Source organism: Cupressus sempervirens, chromosome 1 (assembly GCF_028749045.1).
Source record: "Cupressus sempervirens isolate cs-2001-9-10 chromosome 1, ASM2874904v1, whole genome shotgun sequence".
Classification (NCBI taxonomy): domain Eukaryota; kingdom Viridiplantae; phylum Streptophyta; class Pinopsida; order Cupressales; family Cupressaceae; genus Cupressus; species Cupressus sempervirens.
The window spans coordinates 343679277-343706044 of record NC_143118.1 but is presented as its reverse complement, the minus strand read 5'-3'; the positions used below and the strand labels follow the sequence as shown (position 1 = coordinate 343706044).

Genomic DNA, 26768 nt, shown 5'->3' with positions numbered 1-26768 from the left:
TGATTTAACTCAAAGAAATTTTTTATAAAGAAAATTTAGTATTTAATTATATTTAATTATTTGAGAAATTAATTAAATATAAGAATTAAATTTAAAAGATTTAATTAAAGTTTTAATTTTGGTGTAATTATATTTATTTTATTTAATAATAATTTAATCAGGCATTTCATTTTAATAATAAACTCTAAATAATATTATTAGTTATATTAATAAACATATTATTAAAGATATATTGTGAGTTAATAAAAGAGAGAGAGAATAAATTTAGTAACATTTATTTTAATTAAAATGCAAAAAGTTTGCACATGAAATTAAAATAATAAAGAAAAAGGGGTTCACATGATTGCAAAACTGAAACCCTAAAGGGAGAAGGCTATTTTATTAAGGAATGAGAGCTCATTTCTCCACACCCAAGTTTGGAGGAGCAAATTTTTGAGAAAGAGGATTTTCAAAAGGACAAGAATTTCTTGTGAGCTCTAAGCATCTGATCAATTAGTATCAGATCAAGGTAGGATCTTGTTAAGTTTTGCACAATAATTTCCTCTTTGAAATCTCTCTATCTTCTTTGTGTTTGAATGGATCTATTTTCATAACTTAATTTGGTTTGAAACCCTTGTGTTGAAATTTACTATTATTGAAAATGTTTGTGAACAAATTTAAAATTTGAAACCCTTGTTTGAGAATCTTGTTATTCATAATTAGATTATTTTGGATAAACTATAGATTTGAGATACAGTTTGAAAAAGAATATCAGAAACTAGATTTACAAATTTGAAAGTTTTGAATTCATTTCCCAATTAGATCCATGCTAGAAAACTTGTAAAAATATATATATCTCATATAAAATCACCATAGTAAATAAATTATTGTGGTAATATTTATTATGAAACTATAAATTTATTATACCTGGAAAAAAGGTTTTTATGCAAGGGGGCATGTATTTTTTTGAGTTTAAATAAATAAATATATAATAATAATAATGGTGGGTGGGAGCCACCAACCCCCCACCCCCATTCCTTCTTTCTCCTCCTAGTTGGCGGCTCACAGCTGCCAAAGACAACCCGCAACTACTTAACATAGACTACATGGGAGGTAAGTTGAGATTTTTGTTTATAATTTAATTTTTTAATTATTATTATTATTTTTTATTTATTTTTAATCGATGAACGGATGAAGCCTTTGATTAATATAATAAAAATTTTATAGAAGCTTGCCTCTATTCAAATAGGCACTAGTAGGAAAGAACGGAGAAGAAAACCTCTAGTCTTGCCTGGGACATAAGTCCTATATTATTACAAATATAAAAGGGGCATACCCCAGTGATAATACTTAAAATTGGAGCATTTTACAAAATAGACGGATTAATCTCATTTAACATCTACATCACATCTGAGAGTTGTGCATACAAAACTAGGCAAATTACAATAGTTCATATCCTTGGTGTGAAAGAAAATACACCATCGAGCCATCCTTGCTTCATGTTGGGCTAGTTAGAAACATGTTAGCAAACAACGAAAAGACAAAAGAAGAGCTGATATCCGAATAACAAGTATGCTATTTCATATCATGAATATGAGAATATAAAAACCTATAAATAAGATACTAACTTGAAAGCACTTCCCAAATGAGCTCATAAATCAGAATTCAACATATAAGGTAGAATAAACATAGTCTTATCCATTTAAAAATCTAAAGAAAAGTAAGAATTGAAAAAGGTGAAAACTAAAAATGGAGCTACATAAAAGATAAAAACTGAAATAAGTCAGAACTAATTAATAGAGCCACCCAAAACCATCTAATAAAGGATCAGAGACCAAATTCTCCCACCTACCATTATCCATAATAAATCTAACTCAGTTAAACATTCCCATTTTAGCAAGCTAATACCATCCTCCAACTATTGATTAATCAGAGTGGATTCCAAACGTTCTCTCGGCCCAACGCCAAACAACCTGATATTGTTTAATGAAACCACTACAACACGAGTGAAAGGAATATAATCACACCAAAAGAAACCATGTAATATATTGCAAATTCAAGAGAAGCTTTCACACTCCTACCCATCTATACTACTAGTTGTATCAGTAACTACTATCTAAACAACAAACCCTCTTGCCATACTATTACATAGCCTAAAATTGAGAAAAGAATAAAACCATCTAGGAGTAAATAAAATAAGGAATCCTTAAACAAATAGGGAGGGCCGATATTCCCCTGTCCAATCATACAATAATCATAACCCCTATCTCCAACTGCAAGTAATAGGATACATACCAATCCGCCATCCAAATACATGTAACAAATTAACAGGGGAAGGGGATAGACTCCAAGAGGAACCATTAAAAGGAAACTCATGCTCAAATTAAAAGTCTTGTATAAATATTCTACTTATAGACTAGAATATTATTAGGTTTTTGACTAATTAGATGAATATTAATACCATCTGCCCCATAGTTTGCTAGTTGATCAGCTATTGAGTTCCCTTAGTGATAAATATGATAGATTTAGTAATCCTCAAAGTGATAAATAAGATAAGGACAGATTCTAGTCTTAAGTTAATGATCCAATTAGGAGTTGATTGCTTCCTAATCACATTCAAAATAATTTGAGAGTCTCCTTCGATAACTACTTTGGTAATTCCAACCTCCAAACACAAATTCAAACTTGCTTCTAGTGCCTCTAGTTCAGCCAAGTTATTAAAGGTGGGCCTAATGGCCATTGCTTTTTTTGCTAACGATTTCCTAGAATCATTGTTAATAATGTAATCAATTGTTGAAATCCTAGGGTTATCGCAAGTAGCTTCGTCAAAATTGAGCTTCGCCCATACCGTCGAGGGAGGGGACCATCTACAGTTAGCCCTATGTTCTTTTCTTTTTTTAATATAGACGAGGGGGGGATTAATTAGGTTAGCCCAATTATTTTTCATAAGCCCATCCCAGGATGAAAAGGAACCTTCTTCTTTCATACATTTCTTGAGATGCGAGTTAGTGACTTCTACAATACTTGCCTCAATTTTTAAGATCAACTCATTCGTCTTCAATTTGGAATTTTGAAAAATATGCCTATTCCTCTCCTTCCAAATTTCCCAAGAAATAATTGATGAACACATATTCCAAATCTTACTCTAGACACCTTTAACCAAGCTGGTTGGCTAGCTAATAAAAAGGTTCCTATAAGATTTCGGGAATGGCACAAACCAACCTAACTTAGATCTCAGTCATTCCCAACAGTAAAGTGAGTAGGGACATCTAAAAAGTAAATGATCAAACTCCTCCAGATGTTGTTTACAAATCACACATCTTCATGGACCATATATCCAAAATTTACTTAACCTTTCCACAGTTAAGATCCCATTTTGAAAGGCTAGCCATAGGAAGAATCCAACCTTAGGGAGATAGGCCCCATCCTAGCATAGTTTTAGTGGGATATCTAAATTTTCCTGACTTTGAGAGAAGAGAATCATATTATATCCATCCTTAACTTTGTAATTCCCATCATTGGTTGCCACCCATATAAGCTTATCCATTCTTTCAGACTGCTTGGCAACCCTATCCGAGATAATCTTGATGTATTTTTCTACTTCTACCTGATTGAGACCCAAGCTTTCCACTGATTTCCAAACCCATCTAGTCACACCATTAATCAATATCTTCATTTTATACTTACCAACTTTTGTGACCTATTGAGAAATTAATACTTCCATTAAGTGTTTTGGATAGGCTTTGCAAACAATAGGAGGATGTCCATCCCACAAATCCTCCCGAAATAGGGCTTTATCACCTATGCCAACCTCCCAAGTGAGGAACTTACCAATAAGGTCACAACAGTTTAGCATAAAGTTCCAGCTTTTAAATCCCTTGGGGGGATTCTTCATTTTGAAGATAGACACAGGGTCTTCTACATTTAGATATTTTTTGTATAATATCTTAGCCCATTTTTGATGCATTTCATTGAATAATTGCCAAATGAGTTTCACACCCAAAGCTTTGTTCTGCCATTCTAGGTTTTTAATGCCTAGTCCACCTAGTGCTTTAGGTTTACAAATGTTATCCCATTTGATTAGTGCCATTTTTTTATCTTCATCACAATCCTTCCAAAGAAAATTCTTGAGTTTAGATTCTAGTTTAATGCGATGACTCTTTGCAAGAGGGAAGAAGGATAAGGGATAAATCAGGATGGCGAAGAGAAGTGAACTAAGTTTGGTGACCTTACCTACTTTAGAAAGCCATTTGTCCTTCCAACCCTCGATTTTGGCATCCAATTTCTCAATAGTGTTATGTCAGACTTTGTAGGATTTAGATCCTTTTCCACGTGCAATTTCCAAATATTTACATGGGAATTATCCTTTCCTATAGCCCATTAGCTCACAAATCTCATCTTCCAAATCTACTTTAGTATTAGAAAGAAAATCTCGAACTTATGCTCATTTACTTTTTGACCTGAAGCCATCATAAATGGTTTTATAATGGATTTAAACTCAGAAGCTTAAGAAATAGTACTCTTTCTAGGGAGGATAGTATCATCAGCATATTGTTGACAAGTGATATTCGGTATGTTACTTGTGATAGTAAAACTTGAACGCCACTGGTTCTAATGAGCTATCATTAAGGCTCTCCCAAAAGCTTTAGCCATAATGATAAAGAGGGAAGGTGATAAAAGATTACCTTGCCGAATACCCCTAGAGATTTCAAAGAAACCTTCAGGTGTATCGTTAATAAGGATGGATATTTTGGGCATAGAGATGAATTTAATATGAGATTAATCTGTTGTTGTGAGAATCCAAAGGCTTCGAGCACCTTGCATAGAAATCGCCAATCAACCATATCATATGCTTTTTGTATATCAAGTTTCATAAACATACATGGTTCCTTACTTTTGCATTTAAATAGGCAACAAATAGGTTTAATGAAATCTGGATCTAGGAACCACATTTTTTTGCATTTAAATAGGTTTCACGCAGGTTTATGAGGTTTTGAAAGTTCTAGATGAACGAGATAATGGTTTGACCCAGCAATGGGTAAAATAGTTGATTGAAAGTTAATATTATTATCAACTAGTTCGCCTATGATAAAGAACCTATCTAATTTCTCTACAATATATGCGAAGCTTTTCCTTCTATTATTCCACGTGAAGGTCTCATTGCTAGTAGGGACATCTATCATGTCATGTTCCCTAACCCATGCTCTAAAGTCTAAAGACAATTGCGAGAGATGGTATATACCACCTGTCCTTTCAATTAGGTATAAAATAGTATTGAAATCTCCTCCTATCAGGAAGGCATATACCCTAATTTTAGAATAAACTTACTAATCTCATTCCAAACTTGTTTTTGTCCCCATAACTAATCAGACCATAAACATTGATATAGATAAACTACAAATCAGACTTAAGACTCTTAACACTAGCACTAATCCAATGAGGAAATTGATAAAAATAGCTGAGAGATACCTTCTTGGGGTTCCATAAAACTCCTAAACCACCATAAGCTTCTATAGATTCTTGGAATAATGAGCTCCATAAGCCTAACATTTTATCTAATTTAATAGCTTCATCATTTTTAAGTTTAGTTTCTTGAATTATAACAATATCTGAATCAAAGGATTTAAGGTTTTGTTTTACTAACCTTTTCTTGCTAGGGGTGTTTAGTCCCCTAGCATTCCATGTTGTTATCTTCATGTATCTTTGTGAAGGAACTTCCCCTTCCCTGCATTAGAAAGCTGATCAATTTTCTACTGCTCTCTACTAAGCCCTTCTGCTTCTCTTAGGTCTTTTAGTGATCTCCTACCTCTCTTGCCTTTGGACTTACTGAAGTTAGGAGAGCTCAAACTATCCTGATTCTGCTAGATCCCCAAAGTTTCTGTCACTTTTTCAGGTCTAAAATCATTGCTATTCTTATGATTACTCTTCCCCTCTATATTTTTAGTTTTGAACTCATTAATGATCTTATCAATGATTTCTGCCTGAGAATCTTCTTCTACACCATTTCCCATAGTACTGTCACCTCTATGTCCCAAATCTGCAACCTTCCTGTCAATACTCTATTCTGATCCTCTAGCTTTATCCTCTACCTCTATTCTTATCAAGTCTCTTCTAAGATCATAACAAGTATAATTTTTGCCCCCTAGTTTGATGATTCTCTGGATAAGTTCAGTTTTTTGCTCCTCTAAACTGTTATTATTTTCTTCAAAGCTAAAAACCTGAACTAATTCATCTATTAACTGCTCCGAATTCTCATCTCTTGAGCTCAATTCATATACATCTACCTTTGTATTGCCTTTTGTGTTTAAGAAATCTTGAACCATTTTTGCCAGAGATCCCTCACCTTTATAATCCTTCTCTTTGCAAGCCATCTCTATTGGAGTGAACAGAGAGCTTCTGAACTCTAAAGGAGTCTGCCAAAATTTAGAGGCTTTGTATTGGCATCCTTTAATAGGTGTGACAATAGATGGTTCTGCCATCTGGCATTTTACCTCTAAAGATATTTCCTTTGTAGGTACATGGAGCTCTTTTGGGTCTGGATTTACTTCAAATAACATGTGATTTTCCATATCTTCCATGTTGGTATCTTTAGACACCCTTGCATCTCCTAGTGGCTGGTCACCATGCATCAAACTAACTAAATTTGGAGCTTCTATGATTTCCAGTGGCCTAGGCCTGATTAGTGTTAAAGCTGGCTTAATTGCCATTTTCTATTTACTTATGTTCAGAACTGAAGAGCCTTGATCCTTCGTTGATCTATGTGGAAGTTTCTGTACCTATGTAAGTTTCTGCTTTTCATTAGCTAAGCAATCCTTGTCTAATGGAGAATCTTCCTTAGAGTTCTTGACAATAACCAATTTGAATCTTATCGAGGACTCTAGTTTTCCTTTAACGGAGGCCTTACCACCTTTATGAGAGTCTATATTTCCCTTAAAATGCTTATATTCCATGTTAGAAGGATCCCATTTACACATTTTCGCCCTTGATTTCCTTCTTTGTTCTTTGAACTTTGGGAATAACTTTTGAAAATTTCAAGTGCTCAGAAGATGTCAGTGTATGTCTTCTTGCCCTTTTCTATTTTAATAATTTATGAGATTTCTCCTTTGTAGGGGTGCAGATAGCAATCATATGATGCTTTCCTTGTATCAAATTTCATTAATCCTTGTAATGACTGATGGATTTTTGTTTTAAAGACCATTCTAACATCATTATCATACAAATAAGAAGAATCTATAGCTAAGAGATCTCCTAGTCCAAACCCTAGGGATTTAAGAATCTCTAAATGATTTAACTCTAATAGCATGGACATAATATGAAACCAAACTGGACATATGATATTTAAACTCTCTAAATTGAAATTAGGATATCAAGCAATGAATTTCATAGCATGCACATTAAAAAAACATTCAGAGACATTCATGAATTGATTTCTAATGCCTTCATTACTACATTGTAGATAGAGAACATTATCTAAGAAGTAATAAATACTTACCTATGATCCGTAGTTATCATCTAACCAATCAGATAGAAAAGCTAAATCTTTTTTTGATCTACACCAGATAGCATAAATAGCACATAATTTGCATTCATCCCAGGCATCTTCTATACTTTTCCCATGGATGGTTATGGACCAAACTACCTTATTTGAAGAATCTGAGCCCTTAGGGTTTGGGGATGCCCTAAGAATTGTAGATTCTGAGTAGCGATGTGGGGGGATGTACAAACCAGGGATATTGGGGAAATCAATGGATGAATGGTCGGCTCTATGAGGAGTGAGATGTGGTGATGGATCTGCCCTACCAAGGATTGAGCATGGTGAAATTGGCGGTTCATTAAAGGATTTAGCATATTTGGTTAAATGTAAAAATCTAAATTGTTCCTCAAGGCTATCTAATGTGAAATACGCCCAAGAATAATGATGAATAGACTGATCAGGGCTATGTCTTGCAGAAGTTCCTTGGACTGCTCTCGACGAGCTCAATTTCTATTTAAGATCATTTCACTAATTCGCTTCCAATACCTTTAGTGCCTCAAATTTGTTTGAGGTTTTGACCTCAAAATTCAGTCTAGGATTCTTCTAAGCCTTCCAAGAATTAGACTTATTCTTCTTTTTTTGCTTGTGAGAAGGATATTGCCATGAATGATGATCATATCTTTGCTCTATAAAAATTGCATTTTCATTTTGGATTGCCATGATAGATTTTTTTTTTTAAGTCTTTGCTTCTTGCACAAAAAATTATGAGCCCACTCAACAAATAACACGCCGTTCTCCAAGGTTTATGAATCTATAAAAGTTGTAACTGCTGCTTGTTCAAATTGACCAGCGTCTAATGCCAATTTGAAAAGATCACCAATAATTTATTGACTCAGGTCTTCTCCCCAACACAAAATTATGTTTGATTTGGAATATCAATTCTAATGTTTCTATAAATTTAGTTTTTTAATTATTATTTAATATATTCTTAAATATTTTAATAAATAAATATTAAACATAGTAAATATTATTATTATTAATTATTATTTTATTGATAGATTAGTAATTTTTTTATTAATAAATAGATAATTACTATCATTAATAATTTAATGATTATTGATTGAATTTTAATAATATTTAATTGAAGTTTTTAATTAATTTATTATTAAAATATAATTGTAAAGTAAATTGATAATGGTAAAATGAGGAAATTGATTATTTTTAATAAGCTCAGGTTTTCCTTGATGGTTCAGTTTTTTTTATGATAATGATTTCTAATACTAGAGGAATTTTATTACTTTTGATAATTCAAAAACCTTATTAATTTTGATATTTTGGAAATGGAAAACTGAAACCTTGTTTGTATATTGAACCTTTGTAATTTTGAAAACCAAATAAACTATGAAAACACTTCTTAAATTTCTTGATGAGATGTATGTTGTATCTGGTGTTGGTTTTTGGTTGGACTTAGTATGTTGACCAATCATGATGTTTATTAGAGGCTTGGGGGATTTTTTTCTATAATGATGTTATGTATATTTGGTCATCATCTTTTATACGTGATCCATGTATTTCTATGATGAGTTTTGATCATATGTTTATTAGTTCTTTCTAGTTGCTTGTGTAGAATTGAGGTGAATGGTGTAATTATTCTGGTGTAACCTTTGAGTTTTGATTAGTTATTTTTTTATGCTTTCTAGTTGCTTGTATAGAACTAAGGTGATTATTGTGACTTTCTTGTTGTAATCTATGGGTTTTTTATTAGTTCTCTTTTGATGATTTCCAGTTTCTTTTATAAGGACTGAGGTGAATATTGTGATTTTTCTTTTGGTGCTTTCTAGTTTCTTGTAAAAAAATAAGGTGAAAATTATGATTTTATGAGTTGTACTTTTCATGAGCTTAGGGTAGGTTTTATTTATGTTTATTGGGAAGTGGCTTGCAATGGTAGCCAGAGCCCTAAAGAGACTACCTGGGTAACCCATTGTAGGTTGTTTTAATAAGTGATGTCATTTCATTAAATGAGTTTAAAATGAATTTAAAAGAGTTAGTGTTTTTCCTCGTGCCCATGCCTTGAGTGCTAGTACAGGCTAGGACAGGAATAGAGAGGGTGCTTGGTTGTGACCTTGCCTCCTTAGTATGCCTTGTCTGTACGAAAGGATACTAATGCCACATCGATTCACTAGGGGGCCAAAATCTAGAGAGGCTACTAGGATAACTTTTGAGTTGACTCATATTATGACACTTTCCCACTTACATAGTAGATTACCTGGGTGTCTTTGTTTCCTCCAAGACTAGATGTTACTTGTATCTTAGTACCCTTGAGATAGATTGCTATTAGGTTTTCCTTCACCTAAATGTTGGTTATGACTTGTGGATTGATATGTGTATGGGAATTGAGAGTATCTCCTCAGTATGGTAAGAGTGGGCCATTTAGGTTCTATGAGGTCGGGTGGTAGTGTTTCTTATACCATTGAGATCTGATAGTTGGATGTCATTGTTGGATGTGATTTTGTAGTTGTTCTTTTCATTTTGATATTGTATTTATGTTCAATCATTATATTCTAATGTTCTATACTTGATTAGCTAGAGATCTTATGAGATGATGTATTTATTCATGATGTATATTCATTGAGCTTTTCATACCATGTGACTTGTACATCAGATGATTATACATTCTGGTTATGCCATGCGACATCTTATGTCATTTGTATATTATCTAATTGGATTTGCACTTGTGGTTATTCTATGATGTGGATTTGTTAAGTATTGGATTTAGTATTAATAAAACTTATATAAATGTTATTCAACATCATGGAACCCTTAAGAGATGTAATTTGTTTATAATGGTCATATGTATGTGAGTTATTGCTTCTTCTATGTTATCTCTTGTTATTATTATCTTTTAAATTATTTTTTTGGGAAACTTAGTGAAACTTTAGGTTAATTTCTTTTGGGTTCCCTGCCAGGGCATTACATGTATTATCTACATTAATCTCATCAAATTGAAGTGGTGTATTTCGTTCAATTTCATTATGTGAATTAATCACATTGATTTCAAATAGAGTGTGTTCATTTCATTCATTAGGTGCATTCATCATGTCCATTTGAATTTATGATGTTGATCATTTTAATTTAGTCCATTAGGTACCTTTATCATGTCAATTTGGATTGGTGCATGCTCATTATTTTCAATAGGTTCATTAAATTATTTACCTATATATAAAATTCTCTATGTTCCTTTTGTCTCATCTTGATTCCTTTCATTTTTTTTTGTTCCATTTTTGTTCTTTCCCATTGTTAATATTGGGTCCTACACATCACATCACCATGTATATCCATACTCCAATAGAAAGAAAACAAAAGATGAGAATCATTTTAATATAATATAAAGTAACAAAATAAAAACTTACACAAATCAATCATTTCATAGCAAAAGTGATAAAAAAAACTGCCACCTAACTATTACTAGATCTTAAAAATTGATGTAAAATAGCAGTGGGACCATCAAACAACTTGTATTATTTGGTTCTAGGTCATTAGGAGTAGATTATATATTTTTTATTGTAACATTTTTGTGCTCTGGAAACCTAATACCAACATCAAAATTTTCTCCATAATGTGTACACATTCTAAAAAAATAGGAACCTAGGAAGGAGAGAGAGAGAGAGAGAGAGAGAGAGAGAGAGAGAGAGAGCAGGGGGAACGAGATAGGAAAAGAGGGAGAGGGAGAAAAGGAGATAGGAAAAGAAGAGGAGGAGAGAGAGAGAGAGAGAGAGAGAGAGAGAGAGAGAGAGAGAGAGGAAAAATAGGATAGGACAAGAGGGAGAGGGAGAAAAGGAGATAGGAAAAGGAGAGAGAGAGAGAGAGAGAGAGAGAGAGAGAGCATAAGGAGAGTGGGGAATGGAGGGAGAGGAAAAATGGGATAGGACAGGAGGGAGAGCGAGAAAAGGAGATAAGAAAAGAAGAGGAGTGAGAGACATGGAGAGAAAGAAAGGGAGGGAAGGAGTGATCTAGGAGGGAGTGAATGAGATAAAAAGAGAGAGTTAAAAGGATAGAAACTAAGGATAGTGGGGGAGGGAGGGGGGAAAATAGGTGAAGAGGAAGAGAGGGGGAGTGATAGAAAGAGAATTGTGTGTGTGTGTGTGTGTGTGTGTGTGTGTGTGTGTGTGTGTGTGTGTGAGAGAGAGAGAGAGAGAGAGATAGAGAGAGAGAATATGGGATTGAGAGAGATAGATAAGGGGAGAGGAAGATAGAGGATACAAAGAGATAAAAGGATGAAAGTATGAGAAAAGGATAAAAGGATCTCCCTAGGAGGGGGAGAAAGAGACAGATAGGAAGGGAGGAGAGGGAGAGTATATGGGATATGAAGAGAGGGACAAATGGAAATAGGGAGAAAGGAAGGGAGAGAGAGTGTGTGTTAGATAACTAACAGGGGAGGAGTTAATTGGTTATCTCTAGTTATCTCATAGACCCTTACAACATTTCATTACTATTAAAGAAACATAAAAATTTAAAAAATTAACTTCAATATATCCAATCACTCGGTAGACATATCCAACTTAAAACTTAACTCAGATATCCATTTCTTACCAAACTATTGCCAAACTATTCTAGGTGGCATTATCTACTCTTAATAAATTTCCAATTATGACCTATTGATATCTTAGTTATTACCAAGTTTCAATAAACCATAATAATATGTAATTCAACTTGCAAGATAATTAAAATTCACAATTTTGACACCAATATTTTACCATGGAAACCCCATTAAGGGAAAAACCATCTAGGACTGGTAACCCAAAAAATTTACTCTTGTGAAGTGATCTTTGTTAGGAGACTATCTTGTTAAAGGTTACATACACTTTGTTAAAGTGACCTTGTTAGAAGATTTAAACAAAAGATCATCTAGACCTTATCACTCCCTATGTAGGACTAAAAAGAGTGGCCTCATTTAAAGGACGTACAAACACTACTAATCGATGTTACCATATAGGATTTCAAAGACTTGTTAGGTCCACTTGATGCTTTTGAGATTTTCTTCTATAATGATTAAACAATAATAGTATAAAGTGATCTATTAAGAGTAACAACTACCTTTTCTTGTTCATATCTATATTCTTTCTTTGTCTTTGTCTTTTACTCACTCGACTAGTTCTATCTTCCACAACCTCTTCTTCTTCTCCTCTTTTCTTTTTTTAGTTCACTTGGCTCAACACTTATTTCTTCTCTCTTTGTGACATCATTGAATCATATCTCTTTTAGATTCATCAACTTTTGAACATCATCACAGTGAAATCATCAACCACTTTGAACCAACAATCTAGAACTATCGTGTTCTCCTCCTTAAATAGATTTCTTAATGATTCAAGATCCTTCCATCTTTTGTCTCTTAATCATACTCATTGATCTTAGGTTTACAACTTAATTCCTTCTTACAATGAATTTAGACACATAGAAATTATAAGATTACATAGAAATTTGTGTCCAACCTTATCCTTCTTTAATTTCCCTCATCATATCCTTCTTGAATTTTCTCCATCATTGATCTTGTAATAAACTTTGACTTTCGTAGTAGAGCTTCTCAACTTTTTGAATTTTTATCAAAAGTCAGCCTTGGATTCCAATTTCTCAAAATTATTAATTTGGCTGTCACTCAGTAAACATTAAATTTACTCAACAAATATATAAGTTGGTTAATATTGACTTTCTTGAGTAACATAATGTTCTTCTTCCTTTTTAAGATCACTCAGGCAATACCTTAGTGACTTGGTGAATACAATCTCCCTTCATTAACCTTTTGACTTAGTTAAGCTTGTGATCTTCAATACCTCTCAACAATAAATTATTGTTAAATAATTAAGCCAATATTACATAATCATTTTCCACCTCATTCAAGTACCCATTGAATACCTTACATAAAAACTTTGACTTCATCATACTTTCTTCAAATCCTCTTCATCAATTTAATGATATGGTACTTTCTTGAGTTAGCATAATGTCTAGCCAACTAAAAATTTGAAATCAATGCCAATATAAAAACTAATATGATGATTTTACATATATTTATACCATCATCACCTAACAATCTCTCACTATCAATTACAATATGAATTGGAGAAAATAATCTCCCCCTTCAGCATTGATGGCAACACATAATATAAGATTTTACATTAAAAAAATTGCATAAGATAATCAAATGTATGCATTGTCAACAATACAACTTTGTAATTCTAGTTCTTTAAACTAATACTTGATCTGTATCTTCAGCAGCAACAAAACTTCAACATTACTCCCCATGTGATTCTGAACTTTGGTTTCAGGATTATTCTTCTATCATCTTAGGTTTTCTCTCTTCCTTTTATTCTCATTCTCATAGTTTAATATAAATCTTCTTCATTTGGTTATTCTGCCATTCGTTATCTTCTCTCCCATTCTCATTATTCTCTTCATTGTTTCTCTCCATTGTTTCTCTCCCTCTTACAATATATTCTCTCTCTTTGACAACAATGCCAAAGGTCATTATAAATTTCACCATGAAACTTATAAAACCTTGTAGTTACCTTTGTACCTTGCATATACAGATTACATCAATTCCATCACTGTCAACTTTAAAAGTTCAAAAATACTCCTAAAGTGTGAACACTTCTACATCAATAACAAAAGATAGTTCAATCCATCCATGAATTGATACATCATGTAGCTTTACCTAGTGAATTTTAGATGGAGGCATGAACCCCTGTTTACCTATTAGAGACTCAAAAGCATCCTTGGGTAATGTCTTGTGAAAAATATCAACAATTTTATCCTTAGAATTTACATACTCAAGCCTCACTTGCTTCTCTTGAACTTTCTCCCTCAATTAATGATACTTGATTGATATGTGTTTTGTCTTTGCATGCATGACAAGATTTTTGAAATATTTATAACACTTGTGTTGTTACAGTAAATAGTGATAGGAGGTCCAAATACAACCATGGGTAAATGTTTTAAACATTCCTAATGTATAGCAAGAGAGGATTCTTTCATTCGTGAATCTTAAATTCTCTCTCCACATTCAATCATAATTTCTAGAAAAAAATATTATCTTTTTGTATTATTATTTTTATATCGAATTGGCTATATGAAGAACTTTTTCCTCTACAAAACTCATTTACTCTTAAAAATACCTTGTCCATATTAGAGTTTTAAGAAGAATTGGAATAATTTTTAGGAAGCACTTATCAAAATGCTAATGTAAAGGTGTTTAAAGCTATCCTTATTGCTTCATATCAATCAGTTGGCAAAGAGTAAATTATAACACATATGATAGCCTAGGAAATGCTAGCTAGAGAGTATTCTTGCTTAATTAAAATATGAGGTATCAAATCATTAAAAGTAATTAAATTATAACATTTGGAGAAGCATATAAGTTTAATAAAATGTAATATAGATATGATGGTTTACAATATTGTGGCTTCCACAAAAATTGTGGTCTCAAAAAATTACAATCTCAATACTTGTGTTATGTCAAAAGTACACAAGAAAGGCTGAAAACAATTTTAGTATTTAAGATAATATTTAAATGATCTTGGTACATTTATAATTTTTAATGTGAGTTCCTTGTATTGATTATGTATTAGTTAGATTTTCCACATACATTGTCATAGTTATTGGAGATATAGATGTTATGGAAATAACAATTAAAAATGAAATGAGTGATCTTGCACAAATGTCATAAATAAAAGCTCAAAAAGATAAAGCACCAAGTAAGACAACATATTAAAGCTGACCATGATCCTGACAAGGATCAGGAGATCCCTCTCAATGCCTAGGAGGGTAGAAATGAGGATTATGGAAAGGAGAAAAGTACATTTTCTTTTGGCTCCAAGAGTAGGAAAACAGTCTAGATGAACTTTGCAACTCGAACTGTGAAAATGGGCATAGAGACTATCTAGCCCAAGGTCTTAGAAGGAAATGATGGTAAAATCCATTTGGAGAAAATTATTGATTTGAAAATGGTGGTTGTTAGCGATAATGCTAGGGAGGTGGGGATGAATCTTCTCAACAATGCCTGCAATAGCATGGTGGATAACTTCTGGTCAATCAAGTGGATTTTCCATGAAATAGAAGAGATAAATAATAGGTTGTAGGGGTTGGAAAGGAAGGAAGGGGATGACGTGTCTAATAGAATTAGCATTCTGGAAACCAGTGTTATTGAGATGGATAAGAGGTTGGACAGGATGGAGAGCTCTCTCCACAATTTTGCTAACCAGAGCCTAAATATTATCAAAGGCTTAAATGATAATATCAAACAAATGAAAGCTATGATGGAGGTTAGTACAGGTGGGAAAGTTGATACAGACAACAAGAAAAATAAGGTTTCTAAAGAAGATGTCAACCCCCTAGATGAGAGCCTAAGCAATAAAGTGAGATCGAACAAGAGGAAGAGGGATAGGGAGGACACCCTAGATGACATTCAGTTGATGACTGAAGTAGCAGAGACCATGGACAAGCTAGAGCTCAAGATAGTAGAGTTGGTCAAAGAAACGATGCCCTAATTTGTTCTCCTAGCTTTTCTATTTTTTCCCCTAGCTTTTTGATATGCTGGGCTTTCTTGCTCCTTTAAAGGCTATTTTTTCTTAGGATTGATTCTAGTGGCCTTCCTTGGCCTGTAGTTTTTTACTATTCTTCTTTTTGCTCTAGAATTTTATTTAGTTTTATTTTGGTTACTATGGGGTTTCATGCACCTATTAAAATCTATTTTACTTAATCAAAAACACATTTACTCACCAAAAACTACTTTAGATCATTTTTTAAAAAAAATTAGACTAGATTTTTATTTTTTGTTGCTTAATTCGATTCAATTATTTTACTATATTTCTCTATAATATTCCCCCATTAATCAAACCTTGTACTTTAAATTCTTGAAAGGATGAAGAGCATAAGACCTAATTTGAGTTTAAGTGAGATATAGGGTATCTCAATATCATACAACTCAACTACATTAACGTGCAAGTAAATCTTATCAACAATCCTCTACTCTTATCTACAAACTTCTCATTCTTTAATATTGTCCTCAATCTCATGTTCTATTTGCAATGTTGCAAGCAATGCAGGTTACAAATAACACAAGAAATGAAATAGAGTATATTTATCATCATGCTCATGGTTACATATTAAGCGTGCTTGACTTGAAGTAGTACTCAATGTGTGACCTTGTCAAAAATTTTGGTAGTTCACATTTGTGAGCATCACCTAGATGCAATGAGTGCTAACTATTCCATTCATTCTAATAATAGAGGGGTTCTTGTGAGTCACTAAACAACACTGGCTGAAGGTTTTGAAAATGTGGTTGAAAAAAAAGTGCACTTAGGAGGAAACAAAATAGTTAGAAATAATACATTTTCTAATGCATTTAAATGTCAAATTTTTTTACATGGTGACTTGTGAAAAGTGAAAAAATTACACTAGTCTAACTTTAAATCCTCTAAATTGATGCTAATTGTATAGAATTTTTTCTTATGCAATGACATGTTTTAAGATGTTCATTTTGCTACATTTCTTTATATAATGTTAAGCTTCATTTAAGCTTTCCAATTAAACACTTATTAGTGTATCCCTTGCACCTCAATTTTTTTAATAAATTATATAACTACTAAATAATTTTAACAATTTATTAAAAAATATAATTACTAAGTATAAATACTAATACAATCATTTAAGACTTGTTTCTTGTCAAAATAATACAATAGTACTTGCTTAGTGTAGCATTCATAGCAACCGTTTGCTCTAGAGAAACTTTTTAACATTATAGAACATTGCAAAAGATTTAAATTTCAGGGAAGGTGTATATTTGAAGAAAGGTCATGTTTGAGACAGCTAAGCTAATACACCCCAAATCCTAATCTTCCGCTAGACAAATATTGTGATTGTGATTTAAGCTGCAAATTAGCCCAACACGGAGATAAGTTGTATCCCAACTTTTACAAGGTGAAATCACCAAGGAATAACGCCACTTAGATTGTTGCGAGCCAAACTCAGATTCCTCAAGCTCTGACATCGAACAATCTCCGGCGGAATGAATCCACTCAGACGGTTGTTTCGAAGATCCAGTTCCTGCAAGCTCCTGGCCTTGAAAAGCTGGGGAGGAATTGAGCCATACAATGAATTATACGATACGAACAATTTTTGTAAGTGCCTCAGTTGACCCAACTCGGGAGGAATGAACCCCTCAAGTTTGTTTCTATGCAACCTCAAGTCTTCCAAAAGACTGCAATTCCCAAGCTCTCGAGGTATGTTTCTGGACAAGAAGTTTTGATTCAAATAAAGCTGGGAGAGCTGTTGAAGTGAATCAAGTGAGGAGGGTATGCTCCCTGTCGTCTGATTTTGGGTGGATGATAACATGGCCAGGCTGCTACAATTGGCTAGTTCCCGAGGTATTCCTCCACTGAGAGAGTTGTTGGAAAATTCAAGTTGGATGAGATTTGTCCAGTTGCCAAGTGTTTTTGGGATTTGGACATACAGATATTGTAACTTTGAAAGCTGGATCAGGGTCTCTTGAAATTTTCCAACCAGCCTATTGTTGTACAGATAGATCTTTACCAATGCCTATAATTGGCAATAGATGAAGGTATCTTCCCTACTAGGGAATTTTCTGCAAACCATAACTCGGCCAACTGAGTTAGATTCCCAACATTTGAAGGGATGTCTCCGCTCAAATTGTTGTCATTCAAGTAAATCACTTACAAAAGTTGACAGGGGAATGGTTTTGCTGAGGAAATTGTCATAGATCGACAAATAATTAAGCCTTTTGAGGCTGCCTAGTTGGACAGGGATTTGCCCATGGAAATCATTTTCTGAGAGATCTAAAGTCTCTATGTATAGTTTCCTAGCTCGGGAGGAATGATACCAGACAGATTATTGGAGCCCAAATGCAGTTGTTTCAAATTGGGTAACTCAGAAAACAAAAGACAGAGTTCCAGAGACTTGGCTTTCACAAATATCAAGTGTACTCACCGTATGATCTGGATGGCAGGTGACTCCATTCTAGTCGTGGGGATGTTTCTTGGAGGAGTTCCAGATGCTGAAAATATGGGGAGGAGGATTCAAGTTATTGAGAACAGAAAGTAGAACGACTCCTTCACTGTTAAGTGCTTCAGAGCATTGCCCCTCCATTGCAAGTAAGAGAACTGTGGACCGTACCATTGTTGCAGATACCAGGGAGCTCATTTCGCAAATCGTCAGCAATTCTAACTGAAATGCAAATGGCCAAGTTGAGGCCTATTTAAAAATTCAATCTGTAAGAGTAGAAACTCTCCCGAAAAGAGATAATTATTTTCCTTTTCCAGATACTGCCTTCTTCCACGCACCAACCATCCACTCTCAAACAAAGGATAAAGAAGCCTGAGTCTTGACTCGTCTTTGATTGCGGTATGGTATTTTGGTATATCTCGTGGAAGAAACCAGGTGCTCCCTTTCTCACTGTGGTCTCCATTCGAAAGATTATGGTGGAATGGTTGTGATTTCGTAAAATTGGAAAAATCTGAGAAGTGAGTGTTTCGTCGTCCAGTAGAACACTTTTTGACTCCTGCTCCGTGAGGGAAAGCGTTCACACTAAAAATGTCAACATTTATCGAAACATTCGGAACGGCTTAAACATTACACACTAAGCTTAATTCTTAAACCAGAAGTGTTAAATAGTCAAAGGTGACTTTTTTTTCCCAAGCTTAATTCTTCCCTTAGTGTGATGTTTAAGGGTGGTCCAAACATTCACATACATGTCAGTCCTGCGGCTATTCAGCCAATTAAATTGTATAATAATTAAGGTCTCATAGCCTCTAGTTTCTGTCCATGCTAAATTTAAACTAATAATAATTGTAGTTAAAATGTTAAATATGTATGTAATTTAGTTATCATATGGTTGTCTGAATTTAAAAAGTGATAGAAAATTTGAAGTTTTATTTAGAAAACATTATTGTAAGAAAAAAATGGGAGGCACTAGGATGCTAAGGGTCTGTTTGTCAATTAGGAATAGATATCTATTATTTTGGGTTCGCAATTATTCCGAATTTACTATTCTTGATCCATTTGGTTCACCCATAATTTGATGATGAATATGTTAATCTTCATTTGGTTGTACAAAAGTGGCATTGGATTCTGATTATTTATTAGGTTATTTTTTAATTTTAATTTAATATGTTTTTCTTTTTACATTTTTTTGAGTTGTTTTTTTTTTTTTTTTTAAATTTTAAAAAAGAGATTTATTTTATTTTTCATTTTATGGAGTTACATTAAATTATCAAGATTTTTTTAAATAAAAAAATAGACTAAATTATGAATAATTATGCATAGTAAAATAATCATGAAACTAGAGTAGAATTTGTTCTTCATTATATACATAACTAGTCACCACAATCATAAATTAGTTAGCACAATCATAACAAAGTTCTACAGAACAAAATAGTCAAATCATGTTATTGGAACTTTCAAATTTTTTTGCGTACGGCCCTTCGCCTGCACTCCCCTTCTGTCGGCACTTGTCATACTGCATTTATTGTGGGAGCTTTAGGTTAGGATATAATGGCTCCGGCCAGCAGTGGACCAGATGTTTCTGGTGTTCACACTGCTGCTTTGGACTACCATGGCGCCGCCACCAAACAAACGCCCGTGCAAGTTTCTCCCGAAGGTTTTCCACGAGGTAATCTTGATATTATCCTTCCTTTGCAAGAATTTGATGTTGCATGTGACTAGTTAGAGAAACATACCTTGATAGGGTATTTTGTTGGTAGGACTCCTCCTGAAGCTATGCTCAGAGAATGGGTCAACAAATGCTGGACTCCTCATGGAGTCCGCCTCGATGCTGTGCAAAACCTTACCAAAGGTTTCTTTTTATTTCGCTTTGCTAACCCATTGCAAGTAGATGCGGTCTTTAACAATGGCCCTTGGTCTGTGCATTCCTCTTTGCTTGTTTTTCAGAAATGGTCCCAAGACTTCACTGTCTCGGATGATAAAAAGCTTAGGGTTCCTGTATGGGCGAATTCCTAGGTCTACCCTTGCCCTGCTGGCCTTTCATTGAGTCTATTGCCCAAGCCCTTGGCAAAGTTGTTACCAAGCAGCCTGAGAAAATTTTTAATGCTCGCCCTCAGCGGCATGTTTGCGTTGAAGTTGATATTTCCAAAGATCTCAAGGATTCTGTGAAAATCTAGATTGGAACTCAAACCTTCTCATAGAAGGTGCTTTACTTGAACCTACCTAACACCTGTTATAGGTGCCAGTTTGCGGAACACAAGATCAGGGATTGCCCTTTGGCTATGCCTAGGGTCAAACCCCAGCCTAAAGTGGTGCTTGCCAAACAGGCCGAAAGAAAAAAAGAAGAGTGAGTTACTGTTTGGCGCAAGCGCAAGCCTGCCTTGAATCCCTTGGCCCCTAAGCCATCCTATGCGGCAGTTATCGCAATTCCTCCTACTTCCATAGAAGTGTCAACGCCTGCTAGCATGGAGACGCCAGCGGCTTTCATTGCACTTGTTCCATGGGTTTCGTAGGTTTCAAACCTTGCTGGTTCGTAGGGGATCAAGGCGGCCGCCAGGGCCTCACCCTTGGCTGGGGCTCGTACTCCTCTTGCAGTTTCTCCCATAGTACCACCAGCAACAAGGCATTCTCACAGTCCTCCTAGATGTGGAGAGATATCAGGGGTAAAACGACATGCTGTAAGTTTAGAAGATTTCCCGTCTGACTTCCACCCGGTTTCTACTTTTTTGCAGAATAGCTACTCCTCTCTGGAGGACGAGGATGATATGGAAGAGTTCTCATGAACTTCCTCTCATGGAATGTTCAAGGTCTTACAGACCTCCCCAGAAAGTTCTATGTCCAGGACACCCGTCATAGACTTGAGAATTTAGATTTTCTTTGCTTGCAAGAAGTTAAGATTTTTGGTTTCATGCTTTTTGCTGCATGCCGCATCATTTGGCAGGATAGCATTATATTTTCTTCTCAGTATGAAGCTAGCCAAGGTGGTGTAGTTACTCTCCTGTCACCTCGCCTTCATTCTGCTATTATCTCATACGGTTCTGACCCCATACACCATATTATTTGGCTTTTTCTTTCCATTAACAATCATTCTTTTGGAGTCATTAATGTTTATGCCTCCAATGATGCTGTGGAAAGGGCACAAATGTGGGTTTGGCTTGCTGACAACTTGCCGCCAGCTACTTGGGTCCTGTGTGGAGACTTCAATATGGTTGAAGTGGCCTCTGACAAAGATGGCATTCAGCCTTTCCGTTGGAGATCTGGGGAAAGAGAAGCCTGATTTTACATGCAAAATAAATTAGGCCTTTTTGATCCCAATAGAAACCGCCACCATGGTAGTGGGGCCTAGCACACTTGGTCCAATTTTTGAGCCAGTCCTGACCGCATTTTGAAACGTTTTGATCGTGCTATGATCTCGGTGCAATCTTTTTTTTTCCTTTTCTGAAGATCGCAATTTACCTATCATTCCCCAGACAGATGTGACGTTGTCAAACCACTATCCCATTTATTTTGGCATTTCTTGGCCTACAGTTGTCCCCAAGGTGGCCAAGTCGCAATTCTTCCTCAACACGTCTGTATTGTTGCATGCTTCCACCATCTCCCACATCCAACGTGTCTGGAATTTGGAGCCACGTCCGCATTCCCATCGAGGTTGGATTCAATGGTGGAATGACGCCATTACCAGAACTACTCAATTTTTGTGCATCTACGGGCGTCAGCTGGCAATCTTCAAAAAATGGTCTTATGAAGCTAACACCCTTGCCCTCAAAAAAGCCTTTGAAGCTCTCACCTTCAAACCCTTTGATGTGGATTTACAAATTCAGCTTGCCAAGCTTTGCCATGATAAGCAAATTGCTGATAACTATGCTGCCCGAGGAGCCCAAATCAAAGCCCATCTCCACTGGTTGGAGGTTGGTGACAAAGCCTCAAAGGATTTCTTCTAGGTTCTCCGAGACCGTCATACCAATGTTGGGATCAAAAAGATAAAATAGGGAACTGATGTTCTTTTTAGTCTACCCGACATCCTGCAAGCATTTGTTCTTCACTATGAGAACGTCTTTGCTTCGTAGTGCAATTTGGTTGCTCAGGAGGAGGCTCTCAGAAAGTGTATCGTTGTTACTCCAAACTGCCTCGCGGTTGAGCAATGTGCTTTCTGTGAGCAACTTCTTTCCCTCCGAGACCTTAAAGAGGCAATTTACTCCATGGTAGATGACAAATCCCCTGGGTGTGATGGATTTCCCTGTGAATTTTACAAACATCTTTGGGAGAAAATTGGTCCTGATCTGCACAAAGTCTATCTTGAAGCATATCATTCTAAAAGCTTAGGAGCGATCATAAATAAAAGAAATATTAAATTCATACCTAAAGCTGGTGATTCTGAGGACATATGCAACTAGAGGCCCATCACCCTCCTGAATGTGTCTTATAAGATCATTGCCAAGGCGCTCTCTCTCAAAATCCACCATATGCTACTTTTAATTGTGCGGCTTGAACAAACTAGCTTCATCAAATCCAGATATATTCTTGACAACATCATTGCTATCTGGGAAGGTATGGAATGGGCCCGTAAGTCCAAGCACCAGGCCATCTTTTTAAAGATAGATTTTGCTAAAGCCTATGATCACATTGAATGGCCTTTCATTTTGGCTATGCTTCAAGCTCTGGGTTTTGGTCCCAATTTTCTTCAGTCCGTGGAGATGCTCTTTGGTGATGCTAATGCTTGCATCACCATCAATAATTCGCAATCTGAGGCTTTTGGACTTTTTCGCTCCATCATGCAAGGTTGTCTGCTAGCTCCAGTGCTTTATGTCCTTGCTATTGAAGGTTTTGGTTATTTACTTGCTCACTCTATGTCTTCAGGACTGGTCCGTGGCATTTCCTTGCCTGATTCTTTCTCCTAGTTAGTCAATGGTCATTTTGTTGATGATTCTTTTCTTACTCTTCTTGAAGATGAAGAAAACATAAAAAATGCTTTAAATTGTTTGGACACTTTTTGTCAAGCCTCTGGCTCTACCATTCAATGGCATAAAATACTCTGTTACCGCCAGTCTTTCTTGCCAGCTCCACCTTGGCTCAGCTAGTTTCAATGGAAATGGGTTACTCATGGAGAAATCTTGCACTTTCTTGGCATTCCCTTTTCTTTCTAGGCTTCCCCTGTGGAATTTTGGAATGTTGTGCTTGCAAAGATTAGCAAAAAGCTTGATTATTGGATCACTAAGCCGCTTTCTTTTGCTGGTAAATTCTAGATTTGTTCTAAGATTCTAGCTGCCACCCATGTGTACTATTCTTCCTATTGGGCTCCTTCCAAAGCTTCCTATCTCAAACTAGAACACTTGCTCAGAGATTTTCTTTGGGCCTCTAGTTCTGACCATCATGGTTTTCATAGAGTTGCTTGGGATTTTTGTTGTCTCCCAAGGGAATCTGGGGGTCTTGGCCTGCTTTCCACTTGAAAGCAGGGCCTTGCCCTTTGTGCTAAATGGATTATCAGAGCTATTTCTAGATATGAAACCTAGAAGATACTAGTAAGGTATTGCATTTCTTTCGGCTTCCCTGTTAACAGACTGACGTGGAAGGGGATTGGTTTTCAAACCCTTCTCACTATGCGTGAACCAGTGGTAATACAGGGCTCTTTTGTTATAAAGAGCATCTGGAAAGCATGGGAAGTTGTTAAACCTTGTCTTTGTTGGGCTAGTGATGAGTTTCGCAATGGGTTATCCTTAAATCAACAGAACATTTCGTGGTCTCCCCTGTTTTCCATCCAGGGTACTCCTCTTACCAAGACTCAAGGTACCAGTGCTCTGCGTTTCTTTAAACGTGGCATCCACAATACCAAGGATATTTTTTCAAGAGTCACCATGAATTTAAGGTCATGAGAGGATATGCAAGTTCAGTACCACCTTGTTAGTTTCGATCGCCAGACTTATGACCTTCTATTGTCTTCCATCCTTGTGCACTTAGTTCATAAAGTGGGGATTCAGTCTGTTCATCCTTGGTGGCATGATTGGAAGTGGTATCCTACCACTCCATTTACCAATAATAAGCCCAATATGAGGTACAGATAGCTTTCGCCCCACCTTCCAATGGTGGACATGCTTAATCAACGGTAGCATTTGCAATCTTTGCTTTCTCAATGGAGAAAACGTTTTGACACCATTTGGAGTGCCATTACAGAACCTAAGATTGCCCACTTTGCTTGGTGCCTTGCCTTCCAAGGTCTTCCCCTGGGGCCTCAGCTCAAGCACATTGGGGTTCCTGATCCTAGATGCCCCTTCTGTGGTCAACCTGAGTCCTTTTTACATATTTTTTGGTTTTGCAAGCGTGCTCAGAATTATTGGCACTGGATTCATGATTTTTTCAAGCCTTTCAGGCCCGAACCTTTTTCATGGCACATGATCGTGTTGGGTGATTCCCCCAGAATTCTTTGGATGTTCTCCTAGATTTGGCACACCTTCGGGATGGAAATTTTGTTTTTTCTGTAGAAAGATAGGAATGCAGTTTTATTCACTCATAGTTTTTTGGATGTTAACATTGCAATGTACACTAAGATATGCATTTGTAACAATGTCATTATGCAAATACATGTGCAAGCTAATAAAGTTTCCCTGGAAGTTGCGCACTTACAGGAATTGTTAAATCATTGGGGCAATGCTCCATGCACCATTGCCAGAGTGCCTCTGAATGCCTCGGTTGATGCCTCTTCGTCTAGTGATTGTTGTTCTCAATGCCAGTCCTCTGACCGCCATTCACACATGCTGCACTCCTAGGGTCCCTGTCACCGCTCTCCCAGAGGTGGACATGGTGGTTGGAGGCACCGCTTTGCTTCCCCACCACGTGGTGGTTCTGGCTGGTCCCCGGCTCCTCCACCTAGGCAGGCTTCTAGCCGGTCTCCGGCTCCTCCCACTGGACGGGCTCACTCTGGCAAGTTTCCTTGGCTAGCCTTGGCAATTTTTCCTTTGCAGCCAGACAAGAAGGATGCGGAGACTGTGACTACCCTAGATCCTACTGATGCTGCTGACGGCTAGACTGTTCTCAGTCTGCCCCACAATCCCACTGATGCGTGGGGATTTCTTGATAAAGACGATCCTCCCTCTACTAGTACTGCCTTGGCAGCCTGAGGTTGTTAAAAGCTTTTTTTGATGAATAGTGATTAGTTTCTTGCTGAAGCCATGCTGTTTTTTCTGGCTTCGACCGTGTGAACTCATTCGCGGGGTGATCTTGTATCCCCCGACCCCTTTTTTGTGAATTGTAAACTTAGTAAATTTTATTAATTGAAAAGGACTATTCATAAAAAAAAAATCATGTTATTAAATTAGTTCATCATTTTTATACAAAATCATAAAATAAGTTACATTCTACAATAGTTTCTCTAACTTTTAATTGCATTTACACATATGGTCCCAATAGACTACTATATTTGAAATAATTTTAATGAACACTACAAACCTTTCACATCTTGCAATCATTACTTTTGTGTGCTATAGATTTAGCTATGGTAGATGTAGGTGGGACATCATCGACCCACTGGAAGAACTTACATCCACTATCCCCTACAATACCAAATCTAAATTAGTGGTTGATGCTTAGTTCTAACATTAAATGCAAACATACAAAAATAAATTTAGTAAAAACCTTTCATCTATTAGAACAACACAAGAATTCAAGTTTTGGATTACTTGTTGTGTATGAGATCGTCATTGCTATAGGGTCAGTGCCACACTCACACATAGGAAAATTTAAGTCGATCAACCCTATATGAATAATGAACAAATAAAACTCTGAAAAAAATATTCAATCAGCAAGATGATATAATTTTACATACATTCATTAAAAAGGCAAAGCTAGAAAAGTGCAATGTTACTTTTTGTCGTATAAGATCATTAATTGTCTCTACTAAATCTTTCGTATGATCATGTTACTTTTCATTTTGTCAAAAAATATTAATTCATATTTTAACAAGCAATAATAGTGCAAGACGAATAAACTTGAAACAAATATACAAGTGGCTCACTAATATGGCTATATCCACTAGAAAAAAGAAGGTAAAAAATCTATTTATTAATTCTGTTTACACAGTTACAACTATAACAACTTACTTCATATATTTATAATTCGTCACATTATGCACATAATGAATTGGAAGTCTACTAAATAGAAACCAAGAGACAACCAATGGAGGGGAAAAAAAGCAGTAATCCATGACTTCACACCCAACAATTTCATTAGTGCACGTACAAGAAACGAGTAGGCTCTCCATGAGAAACATAACTCAGAAAATAGAGTTACACGCTCTTCTAATAAATCAAAAAAAAAC

The 26768-nt window shown here is 35.5% G+C and overlaps 1 pseudogene; it reads right to left on the bottom strand.

Moving 5' to 3' along the window:
* Positions 1-18661, bottom strand: part of LOC149577626 (uncharacterized) — a 298319-nt pseudogene extending 279658 nt beyond the window's left edge.
* Between the last annotated feature and the right edge of the window lie 8107 nt (positions 18662-26768).